The sequence below is a fragment of the Rhinopithecus bieti genome, unplaced genomic scaffold (assembly GCF_001698545.2).
Source record: "Rhinopithecus bieti isolate Rb0 unplaced genomic scaffold, ASM169854v2 scaffold_63849, whole genome shotgun sequence".
Taxonomy (NCBI): Eukaryota; Metazoa; Chordata; class Mammalia; order Primates; family Cercopithecidae; genus Rhinopithecus; species Rhinopithecus bieti.
This window is the reverse complement of record NW_016824220.1, coordinates 364,367-377,284: the sequence shown is the minus strand read 5'-3', so window position 1 is coordinate 377,284 and position 12,918 is coordinate 364,367.

Genomic DNA, 12,918 nt, shown 5'->3' with positions numbered 1-12,918 from the left:
GTTTCTAGTCTTATAAAAAATGCAATTTGATGCAGCAACTGCTGATGCAGAAGCTGCAGCTACTTATCTAGGAGATACAGCTATAATAATGGATCTTAAATGTAGATCATACCACCTTCTATTAGAATAAGATGCCTTCTAGGAATTTTATAGCTAGAGAGGAGAAGTTAATACCTGGTTTCATATTTCAAAGAACATGCACCAATGCTCATTTACTATTTCAAAAATCCTGAGGCTCTTAAGAGTTGTACTACATCTACTCTGCCTGTGCTCAATAAATAAAATAACAAAGGCTAGATAATAACTCATCTGTTTACCCATGGTTACTGAATATTTTAAGCACACTGTTGAGACATACTACTCAGATAAAAGGGTTCGTTTCACAATGTTACTGTTCATTGAAAATGCACCTGGTCCCCCAAGATTACTGAGGAAGATGTACCGAAGGAGATGAATGCTGTTTTTATACTTTCTAATACAATATCCATCCTGCCACCCATGGATCAAGAGTTATTTCAATATTCAAGTCTTATTATGCAAAAAATGCATTTTGTAAGGCTATAGCTGCCATTGACAGTAACTTCTCTGATTGGTCAAGGCAAAGTTCTTCGTATACCTTCTGGAAACGATTCACCATTCTAGATGCAGTGAAGAATATTTATGACTCATGGGAGGGTTTCAAAATATCAACATTAACAGGAGTTTGAAAAAAGTTGATTCAACCCTCATTGATGGATTTGAGGGGAATCAAGGATTCAGCAGAGGATTGTAACTACAGATGTGATAGAAATAGCAAGAAAACTAGTATTAGAAGTAGAGCCTAAAGATGTAAATGAATTGTTGCAATCACATAATAAAACTTAAATGGTGATTATACTATCTTCCCTGCCAGGTAAGTGTTGCTTAACAAAGCAGAGTTGAGGTGTAAACTAAAGTACTGACTAAAATATTACAGTGATACTTTTCCCCTTTTTCATAACAACAATGCAGCGTGTAGTATATATTCAATATCCAAAGTAAACATTTAAAATATGTCATTTTATAAACATCTAATTTGAATACATTTAGTTAAAAAAAATTGCTGTTTGCTTGTGCAATTCATGTAAACCCAGTCACAGATCCTGATTATTCCTTGTTTAGCTGTTGAAATATTTTCAGGTTCTACATCTCTGTGAATACACTGTAAGATAATATTTGCTTACATTTCTGAGCCATTTACATGAAAATGAATAAAAGTCAATTATGAGTTGGCAATTTTTTACTTCTAAATCTTGTCACAACAAAAAAAAAACCAAGGTATAACAAATTTTGCTATATTATTTTAAAAATTAAGTTGTAATTATATACAAAATTTAAGTGGATAAGAAGTTATTTCTTATGGGTGAGAAAATAAAGCTGTTTTTTTGAGAAGAATTATTCTCCTGGTGAATATTATGTGAACACTGTTGAAATGACAACAAAAGATTTAGAATATTACATAACCTTAGTTGATACACTGGTGGCAGAATTTAAGAAATTGATTCTAATTTTGAAAAAGTTCTACTATAGGTAAAATACTTTTAAACGGCATCACACACTACAGAGAAATCTTTCATAAAAGGTAGGGTCAATCGGTGCAACAAATATGCCGTCTTAAGAAATTGCCACAGACACCTAACCTTCAGTGACCACCACCCTCCTCAGTCAGCAGTCATCAATGTTGAGGTGGCACCCTCTACCAGCTAAAAGATTACTATTCACTGAAGACTGAGATGAGAGTCAGCATCTTTTAACAATAAAGAATGATTATTATTTTTTCTTAAGACAGAGTCCTGCCCTCTTGCCCAGTCTGGAGTGCAGTAGTGCAATCTAGGCTCACTGCAAGCTCCGTGTCCCAGGTTCAAGCAATTCTCCTGCCTCAGCCTCCCAAGTAGCTAGGATTACAGGTGCCCACCACCACTCTTGGCTAATTTTTGTATTTTTAGTAGAGATCAGGTTTCACCATGTTGGCCAGGCTTGTTTTGAACTTTTGACCTCAAGTGATTAATCCGCTTCAGGCCCCCAAAGTGCTGGGATTATAGGCATGAGCCACTGTGCCCAGCCCAATAAAGAATTTTTAAATTAAGGAATTCACATTATTATTTAAACACAATGCTGTTGAACGCTTTATAGATTACAATATAGTGTAACATAATTTTATACACACTGGGAAACCAAAAGTTTTGTGTGGCTCACTTTATTTTGCTATTCATTTTATTGCAGTGATTGGTAAGATACAGTATAACTGAGATGTGACTGGATGTGGGGGGATGGGCTGTGTGTGTGTGTGTGTGTGTGTTTTCCCAGTGTGTGCTTTGGGCAAATTGTATATTCAAGAATATTATAATTGATTTAATGAAGAATATCTCATATTAAAATAACACAATACATTTCCATCTAGGAAAATATTTTATGTCATAATTTGGCTATTATATTCAGATCTTCTAACTTTAATTTTTAATACTTTGCATTTTTGTGGGTAAATAGTAGGTATATATATTCATGGGGTACATGAGATATTTTGGTAGAGGCATACAATGCATAATAATTACATCATAGAAAATTGAATATCCCTCAAGCATTTATTCTTTGTGTTACACAATCATATTATACTCTTTTAGTTATTTTAACATGTAAAATTAAATTATTATTGATGACAGTACCCTATTGTGCTATCATATACTTATTCTTTATTTTTTTTTTGTACCTACTAACTATCACTACCTCCCTTCTCAGCCTCTAGTATCCACCTTTCTACTCTCTATCTCCATTAGTTTGTTTTGAATTTTAGATCCCACAAATAAGTGAGAACAGGTGGTTTGTCTTTCCATGCCTGGCTTATTTTACTTAACAAAATGACCTCCAGTTCCATCCATGTTAGTGTAAATGACAGGATCTCATATTTTCTTATAGCTGAATAGTAATCCATTGTGTATAATTATATTTTCTTTATTCATTCATCTTTTGATGGAAATGCAGTCTTCAGTCAAATCTTTGCTATTAGGAATAGTGCTGCAACAAGCATGAGAGTGCAGGTATCTCTTCAATATGCTGATTTCCTACCTTTGGTTATATACCCAGCAGTGGGATTGCTGAATACTGTAGTAGCTCTATTTTTAGTATTTTGAGGAACCTCCAAACTGTTCTCCATAGTAGTTGTACTAATTTACATTCTCACCAAAAGTGTACAGCAGTTCCATTTTCTCCACATTCTTGCCAGTATTTGTTATTTCCTGCTTTTGGATAAAAGTGATTTTAATTGAAGTGAGATGATATCTCATTATACTTGTGATTCAAATTTCTATGATAATTATGTTGAATACCTTTTCATATGCATGTTTGCCATTTGTACAACTTATTTTGAGAAATGTCTATTTAGATCTTTTGCCCACTTACATTAGATTATTTGATTATTTTTTCCTATAGAGTTGTTTGAGCTCCTTATATAATCTGGTTATTAATCCCTCATCAGATGGAGAGGTTGCAATATTTTCTCCCATTCTATGACTTCTCTTTTCACTTTGTTGAATGTTTTCTTTGCTGTGCAGAAACTTTTTAACTTGATGTTACTCCATTTGTCCATTTTTGCTTTGGCTGCCTGTGCTTGTGGGGCAATAAATTTTTGCCCAGACTAATGTCCTGGAGAATTTCCCAAATGCAATTGTTCTAATAGTTTCATGGTTTAAAACATTAGATTTAGAGAGTTTGATTTTCATATGTTGCAAGAGATATGGATATAGTTTTATTCTTCTGCATATGGATACGCAATTTTCCCCACAACATTTATTGAAGAAATTGTCTTTTCCCCAGTGTATGTTCTTGGCACCTGTGTTGAAATGAGCTCATTGGAGATGTATGGATTTGTTTCCGGGTTATCTATTCTATTCTATTGGTCTATGTGTCTCTTTTGATGCCAATAGCATGTTGTTTTGGTTACTATAGCTCTGTAGTATAACTTAAAGTGAGGTAACATGATTCCTCCAGTTCTGTTTTTTTTTTTTTTTTTTTTTTCCACAGAATAGTTTTGGCTATATTGGGTCTTTTGTGGCTCCATATAAATTTTAGAATTGTTTTTTCTATTTCCCTGAAGAAGAATGACGTTTCTATTTTGATAAGAATTGCATTGAATCTGTAGACTGCTTTTGGTATGAATATTTTAACAGTACTGATTCTTCCAATTTACGAACATGAAATATCTTTCTATTTTTTGTGTCGTCTTTAATTTCTTTCATCAGTGTTCTATAGTTCTCATTGTTAATACCTTTCATGCAAATAAAGACAACTGGGCTTCTTTTTCTATTTCAATGCTCTTTAATTCTTTCTTTTATCTGATTGCTCTAGATGGGAATTCTAGTACTGTATTGAAGGACAATGATAAAAGTGGGCATCCTTGTCATGTTTCAGGTCTTATAGAAAAGGCTTTCAGGTTTCCCTCATTCTGTATGATGGTAGCTGGGGATCTGTTATATGTGGGTTTTATTATGTTGAGATATGTTCCTTATATACTCCATTTGTCCATTTTTGCTTTGGCTGCCTGTGCTTGTGGGGCAATAAATTTTTGCCCAGACTAATGTTCTGGGCAAAGGACATGTTTTTGTCCTCCCTTCTGTTGATATGATAGAACATATTAAACAATTTGTATATGTTGAACTACCCTTGCATCTTTGGGTAAATTCACTTGGCCATGATGAATGATTTTGTTAATGTATTCAGTTTGTTAATATTTTGTTGAGGATTATTGCATCAATATTTATCAGAGGTATTGGCCTGTGGTTTTCTTTCCATTTTTATGTATTTTTGTCTGGTTTGTGTATCAAGGTAATATCAGACTCGTACAATGTGTTTGGGAGTATTCTCCCCACCAATTATTCTGTTTTTCAAAATAGTTTGAGTAAGGTTGGCATTAGTTCTTCTTTAAATATATTATAGAATTCAACCAGTAAAGCCATTGGTTCCCAGGCTTTTTTTTTTTTTTTTTTCTGGGAGAGTTTTTGTTATGGTTTCAATCTCATAACTTGCTATTCTTCTGTTCAGGTGCTGAACTTCTTTCTGGTTCAATCTTTGTAAGTTTATTCTGTATATGAATTTATCCATTTTTTCCAGGTTTACCAAGTTATTGTCATATAGTCGCTCACGGAAATCTCTAATGATCCTCTGAATTTCTGTGGTATGAGCCGTAATATCTCCTTTTTCATCTCTAATTTTATTTGTTGGTATTCTATTTTTTTCACAGTCTGGCTAAAGTTTTGTCTATTTTGTTTACATTTTCAAGAAAGCAACTTTTCATTTCATTGATCTATTTTATGAGTTATTATTCCTTCAATTTCATTTATTTCTGCTGTGATTTTCATTATTTATTTTCTTCTACTAACTTTGAGTTTGGTTTGTTCTTGCTTTCCAGTTTTTTAAGATGAATCATTTTTGTTTGTTTGTTTCTCTTTTTTTCATGTAGGCGCTTAGACCTATAACTTTCCCTCTTAGTACTGCTTTTGCTGTATCCCATCAATTTTGGTATATTCTGTTCAGTATGTTAATTACCATTTGCTTCAGGAAATGTTTCAATTTCCTTCTTAATGTCTTCCTTATCCTAGTGGTAATTTGTGAGCACATTGTGTAATTTCCATTTGTTTGAAGAGTTTCCAAAATTCCTCTTGTTACTGATTTCTAGTTTTATTGTATTGTGGTCAGAGAAAATACTTCATATTACATCAATGTTTTTGGAATGTTTTAAGACTTGTTTTGTGACCTAATATATGATCTATCCTTGAGAATGATCCATGTGCTGAGGAAGAGAATGTATATTCGGAAGCTCTTCAATGAAATGTTCTGTAAATATCTATCAGGTCCTTTTATTCTATATTGCAGGTTAAGTCTGACGTTGGCTGCTTTTCTGTCTAAAAGATCTGTTTAATGCTGAAAGTGGGGTGCTGAAGTCTCCAGATACTATTGTATTGAGATATATTTTACTCTCACGGTATTTCCTTTACACATCTGGATGCCCCAATGTTTGATGCATATATATTTATAATTGTTTTATCTTCTTGCTGACTGGAATCCTTTATTATTATAAAATCACTTTCTTTGACTTTTCTTGCCGTTTTTGTCTTGAAATCTATGTTGACTAAGTAGAGTAACTCCTGCTCTTTGTTGTTTTTGTTTCTATTGGCGTAGAATACCTTTTCTAGCCATTTGTTTTAGTCTATGTGTATTTATATTGGTGAAATGTATTTCTTGCAGATAACAAATCATTAAGTCTTGTTTTTTCATCTGTTCAGCCACTCTATGTCTTTTGATTGGAGAGTTTAGGTCATTTATACTCAATGCTATTATCAGTAAGTAAGAACTTAATACTTTCATTTTATTTGTTTTCTAGTTGTTTTGTGGTCTCTTCCTTCTTTCCTTCCAGTCTTTTTTTTAATTTTTTAGTGAAAGTGATTTTCTGTGGTGACATGCTTTAATTTCTTACATTTAATTTTTGTCTATTAATTGTAGGTTTTTGGATTTGAGGTTACCATGAGGCTTGCAAATACTATCTTATAACCCATTATTTTAAACTGATGACAAGTTAACATTGATTGTACAAACAAACACATGAATACACATAAAAAACTAATAAAAACTTTACACTTTAAATTCATCCCCTGCTTTTAAACTTTTGTTATTTTCTTTATGTCTTATTGCATTATAGTCTTAAAAAGTTGTTGTAGTTATTATTTTTATTGTTTTATAATTTAGTCTTTCTATTTAAGGTAAGAGTAGTTTCCAGACTACAATTACAATGTTGCAATATTTTGCTTTTCTGTGTGCTTATAATTATCAGTGAGTTTTGTACCTTCAGATGATTTTTCTTGCCCATAACATCCTTTTCCTTCAGATAGGAGAACTCTCTTAAGCATTTCTTGTAGGACAAGTCTGGTGTTGATTAAATCTCTCCACTTTTGTTTATCTGGGAAGGTTGTTATTTCTTCTTCATGATTGAAGGATATTTTCTCTGCATATAATTATTCTAGGATAAAAGTTTTTCCCTTTAGCAATTTAAATGTGTCATGCACAGATCTTCTTAAATACTTCCAGTCACTGGGACATATTTTTTTGCGGGACTGTTTTTCTACAGTGTTGATTTTTTATTTTTTTATGTTTTAGAATATTTTAATTTTTTTCAAGAAAAAACTTGCATTCCTAGACTATCCACTGATTGATCATAATTTCAAACTGAAATTATCCGGTATAAATCTGCTTCTTACGCACTGCCTTCCTGAAAACGTTTAAAAATTATTTTAAGTTAAGACATGTTTAAGTTAAATGTCTAGAATCTTTTTCAATACTTTTGAAAATATTCTTATTATTTTATTTATATATATAAATACACACACATATATCTATACTATATATAGTATATATATAGTATATTTAGTATAGTATATATAGTATATTTTATACAGCCTCTCTGTCACCTAGGCTGGAGTGCCGTGCTTCAATCAAGGCTCACTTCAGCCTTGAATTCCTCACATCAGGAAATTCTCCTGCCTCAGCCTCTAGAGTAGCTGGGATTACAAGAGTGGATCACCATGCCTGTCTAACTAAAAGGGATCTTCTGAATACAGTCTGGTTGGTCATTACCCAGCCTATATTAAGTGGAGGCTAAAATCATGCTCAGCAGCATGAGTTGAGGTTACAAAATTCAACAGCCCTTCATGCTAAAAACTCTCTATAAACTAGGTATTGATGGGGCGTATCTGAAAATAATGAGAGCTATTTATGACAAAGCTACAGCCAGTATCATACTGAATGGGCAAAAACTGGAAGCATTCCCTTTGAAAACTAGCACAAGACAGAGATGTCCTCTCTCACCACTCCTATTCAACATAGTGTTGCAAGTTTTGACCAGGGCAATCAGGCAGGAGAAAGAAATAAAGAGTATTCAATTAGGAAAAGAGGAAGTCAAATTGTCCCTGTTTGCAAATGACATAATTGTGTGCTTAGAAAACTCCATCATCTCAGCCCAAAATCTCTTTAAGCTGATAAGCAACTTCAGCAAAGTCTCAGGATACAAAATCAATGTGCAAAAATCACAAGCATGCCAATACACCAATAACAGACAAACAGAGAGTGAAATAATGAGTGAACTCCCATTCACAATTGCTTCAAAGAGAATAAAATACCTAGGAATCCAACTTATAAGGGATGTGAAGGACCTCTTCAAGGAGAACTACAAACCACTGCTCAGTGAGATAAAAGGCGACACAAATAAATGGAAGAACACTCCATGCTCATGGATAGGCAGAATCAATATCATGAAAATGGCCATGCTGCCCAATGTAATTTATAGATTAAATGCCATTCCCATCAAGCTACCAATGACTCTCTTCACAGAATTGGAAAAAACTACTTTAAAGTTCATATGGAATCAAAAAGGAGCCCGCATAGCCAAGACAATCCTAAGTCTAGAGAACAGAGCTGGAGGCATCACGCTACCTGACTTCAAACTATACTACAAGGCTACAGTAACCAAAACAGCACAGTACTGGTATCAAAACAGAGATATAAAACAATGGAACAGAACAGTGCCCTCAGAAATAACGCCACACATCTACAACCATCTAATCTTTGACAAACCTGACAAAAACAAGCAATGGGGAAAGAATTCCCTATTTAATAAATGGTGCCGGGAAAACTGACTAGCCATATGTAGAAAGCTGAAACTGGATCCCTTCCTTACACCTTATACAAAAATTAATTCAAGATGGATTAAAGACTTAAATGTTAGACCTAAAACCATAAAAACCCTAGAAGAAAACCTAGGCAATACCATCCAGGATACAGGCATGGGCAAGGACTTCATGACTAAAACACCAAAAGCAATGGTAACAAAAGCCAAAATTGACAAACGGGATCTAATTAAACTAAAGAGCTTTTGCACAGCAAAAGAAACTACCATCAGAGTGAACAGGTAACCTACAGAATGGGAAAAACTTTTACAATCTGCCCATCTGATAAAGGATTAATATCCAGAATCTGTAAAGAACTTAAACAAATTTACAAGAAAAAATTCAAACCATCCCATCAAAAAGTGGGTGAAGGATATGACCAGACACTTCTCAAAAAAAGACATTTATGCAGCCAACAGACACATGAAAAAATGGTCATCATCACTGGCCATCAGAGAAATGAAAGTCAAAACCACAATGAGATGCCATCTCACACCAGTTAGAATGGTGATCATTAAAAAGTCAGGAAAGAACAGGTGCTAGAGAGGACGTGGAGAAATAGGAACACTTTTACACTGTTGATGGGTTGTAAACTAGTTCAACCATAGTGGAAGATAGTGTAGAAGTTCATCAAGGATCTAGAACTAGAAATACCATTTGACCCAGCTATCTTATTACTGAGGACATACCCAAAGGATTATAAATCATGCTGCTACAAAGACACATGCACACGTATGTTTATTGTGGCACTATTCACAATAGCAAAGACTTGGAACCAACCCACATGTCCAACAATGATAGACTGATTAAGAAAATATGGCACATATACACCATGGAATACTATGCAGCCATAAAAAAGATGAATTCATGTCCTTTGTAGGGACATGGATGAAGCTGGAAATTAACATTCTGAGCAAACTATTGCAAGGACAGCAAACCAAACATTGCATGTTCTCACTCATAGGTAGGAATTGAACAATAAGAACACTTGGACACAGGGTGGGGAACATCACACACTGGGGTCTGTCATGGAAGCGGTGGGAGAGGGGAGGGATAGCATCAGCAGGTATACCTAATGTAAATGATGAGTTTATGGGTGCAGCACACCAACATGGCACATGTATACATATTTAACAAACCTGCATGTTGTGCACACGTACCCTAGAACTTAAAGTATAATTTTATATATGTGTGTGTGTATATATATATATATATATGCTTTTTTCATTGTTTTATTTGTTCTGGCTATAAACTAACAACTTTAATGTTAGTCTAAAATAAAGCTCTCAATATAGGTCTTTTGAATTCCAAAATTTGTATTTGACATTTTAATAACATTTTTGCTGAATTAAATTATTTTGATGAGTTGTCATCAGTGCCTAGCATTACCCACAGGTGCTAGAAATGAACTGCTGAGCAATTAAGTCATTCCTCTGATCACATGGACTATATTAATCTCTTGCAGTAACAGATCTTCTCAGATCTTTTGTACCTTATGAATTGCTTTCTAATTTGTTATGCAAAAGAATAAGCCATTGTACATGTCTACCCTTTACACTCTATAAATTTTGCTTCCAATTTCAAAGACAGCTTTTTTTCTTTTATTTAATACTGAGAGTGCATGTGGATTTTTCTTAATGAACAAGAGGTGTGAGTATCACACTGAGAAGATATGAAGACTGAACATAGCTTTTAAATAAACTTTCATCCATCTAGTCTGTTTTGCATTTGGAAAAGATAAGTTATAAAACATATTTTATTAATTACTCAGTTTTAACAATTTTATGTAAACTTTGTGATTTCTGATATATCCTGTCACACTTACTGCACTAATTAACTCTCAACAATAGAAATTCTTTACTAATTATTTCTCCTTGAACAACAACAGATATTTAAAAAACTAACATATATTTAGAAAAAAGTTAAAGTTCTATTTTTCCTTGTATCATTTGAAACTAAATGAAATTAATATGTATGTGTTCTTTTAGCTGGAGAGTATCAAATTTATATAGGTACAAAACAAATTAAGACTGCGAGATAACAACCTGCTTCAATTTCCATGTTTTATCTAAGTTGACATATATTGAATTTTTACTATAATGTGGCTTGTCTATGTACACTCTCATATTTAATGTTTTCAAATATAATATTACCAGTAGTTCATAAATTCAGTCATTAATTTACAATAGAAATATTTATTGATTTTCTATGATGCTCTATGTACTATTTTAATCCCTCAGGATATAGTAGTGAACAAACATGGACATACATAGATAAAGCTCCCTCCCCTCATAGAGCTTACCCAGCAGCAGAATAATAGATAATTTAATATTCAAATTAATTACAATATATTGAAAGGTGATAAATGCTATAAAAACAGCGCAGATTAGAGAGGTGGTGAATGTTTGAGGTGGTGAAAAGCAGTCTGTAATTTTAACTGTGACAAGATAAGGAATGCCACACTTGGCCTTATTAAGAAAGCAATGTTGAGCAAAACCTTGAAGAAGGTAAGGGAGCTAGCCATGTAGATTCCAAGAAAAGGAGGCAGTTAGAGCACAGCCTCTAAGGTGGTACATATTTGGCATGAGGAAAGTGACTAGTTTAACTGAAGCCACCAACTCAGAGAGAAGTGGTAAAGCCAGGTTTGAAATTTAAGGGGAACAAGGTTAATATAGTCAGATAGGCCATTGCAAGGACTTTGGCTCTGACTCTGAAGGACATGGGAAATTAAGACAACTATGAGAAAAAGTTGGATTATTTGTACTTCTATTGAAAATGATTACTTCATCTTCTAATAGACTTAATAGACATTGGTAAATGAGTTGGGGGATATGATATTACAGGCTATTGCAACAATCATGGTGAGAAATGGTAACAACTTCTCTAAGAATAAAATACATAGATGGAGTTCAGAAGTAATCAGACTCCAAGTGTTTTCTAAATAGTTTTTATTAGAAAAAATTTCTAACACATTAAAAGTAAAATAATGGCATAATGAACCCTATATACTCACTGCCCAGAAAGAATTATTAATATTTTGCTTTGCTTTATCCTTGACTATGATTTTCTTCCTTGAAAAGTGTTTTAAAGCAATTCTCAAATATTTTGCCACTTCTCAATTGCATTAGTATGAATTCCCAAAGCTACAGAGTTAACATAACTAAAAAAGTGATGATATTCTTTAGCACCTCTCATATCATAAATAAATTTCTGTAGTCAAATTTCAGGTTTTTTAAATGTATTTTATACTTGATTTATTGTAATCATAACAAAACAAAAATTTCTTATATTTTCTTTGTTGTGGTGTGTCTTTCAGATCTCTTTATTGTAGAACAGATGAGTTTCTAGTAGACAGCATATAATTGGATCTATTCTGCCAATCTTCGCCTTTTAAGTGGAAAAATTTCAATCCATTAAAATTTACAGTAATTTCTGATAAAGTCTTCTGCCTTTTTGCCATTTGTTTTCAATCTATTGTTTTTTATCTCTTATTTGCTACATATTGACTTCTTCTGTATTTAATTTTCTATATTTTATAATCTTTATAGTGTTCTCATTTTCTTTTCTGTATATTTTTATTTATCTTTTGGTGATTATTCTGGTATTACAATAAGCCTACTAAATTTATTGCAATCTATTTTACTTATTCTGTCTTAACTACACTAGTAAACAAAATTCTGCTCTTATGCAACTCTGTCCTTCGCTTTAAATTGTTTTGTCACAAATTACATTTTATAGATTATATGGCAATAACATAGATTTTTAATTAATGTTTTGGGCATTTTTCTTTTAAACCATATATGAAGAAAAAAACAATTACAGGCCAGGCGCGGTGGCTCATGCCTGTAATTCCAGTACGTTGGGAGGTTGAAGTGGGTGGATCACCTGAGGTCAGGAGTTCAAGACCAGTCTAGTCAACATAGTGAAACCCATCTCTACTAATAATACAAAAATTTGCTGGATGTACTGGCACACACCTGTAATCCCAGCTACTCGGGAGGCTGAGGCAGGAGAATCTCTTGAACCTGGGAGGTGGAAGTTGCAGTGAGTTGAGATCGCGCCACTGCACTCCAGCCTGGGTGACAAGAGTGAAACTCCATCTCCAAAATAAATAAATAAATAAATAAATGTGCATGTGTGTGCGTGTGTGTGTGTGTGTGTGTATATATATATATATATATATATATATATA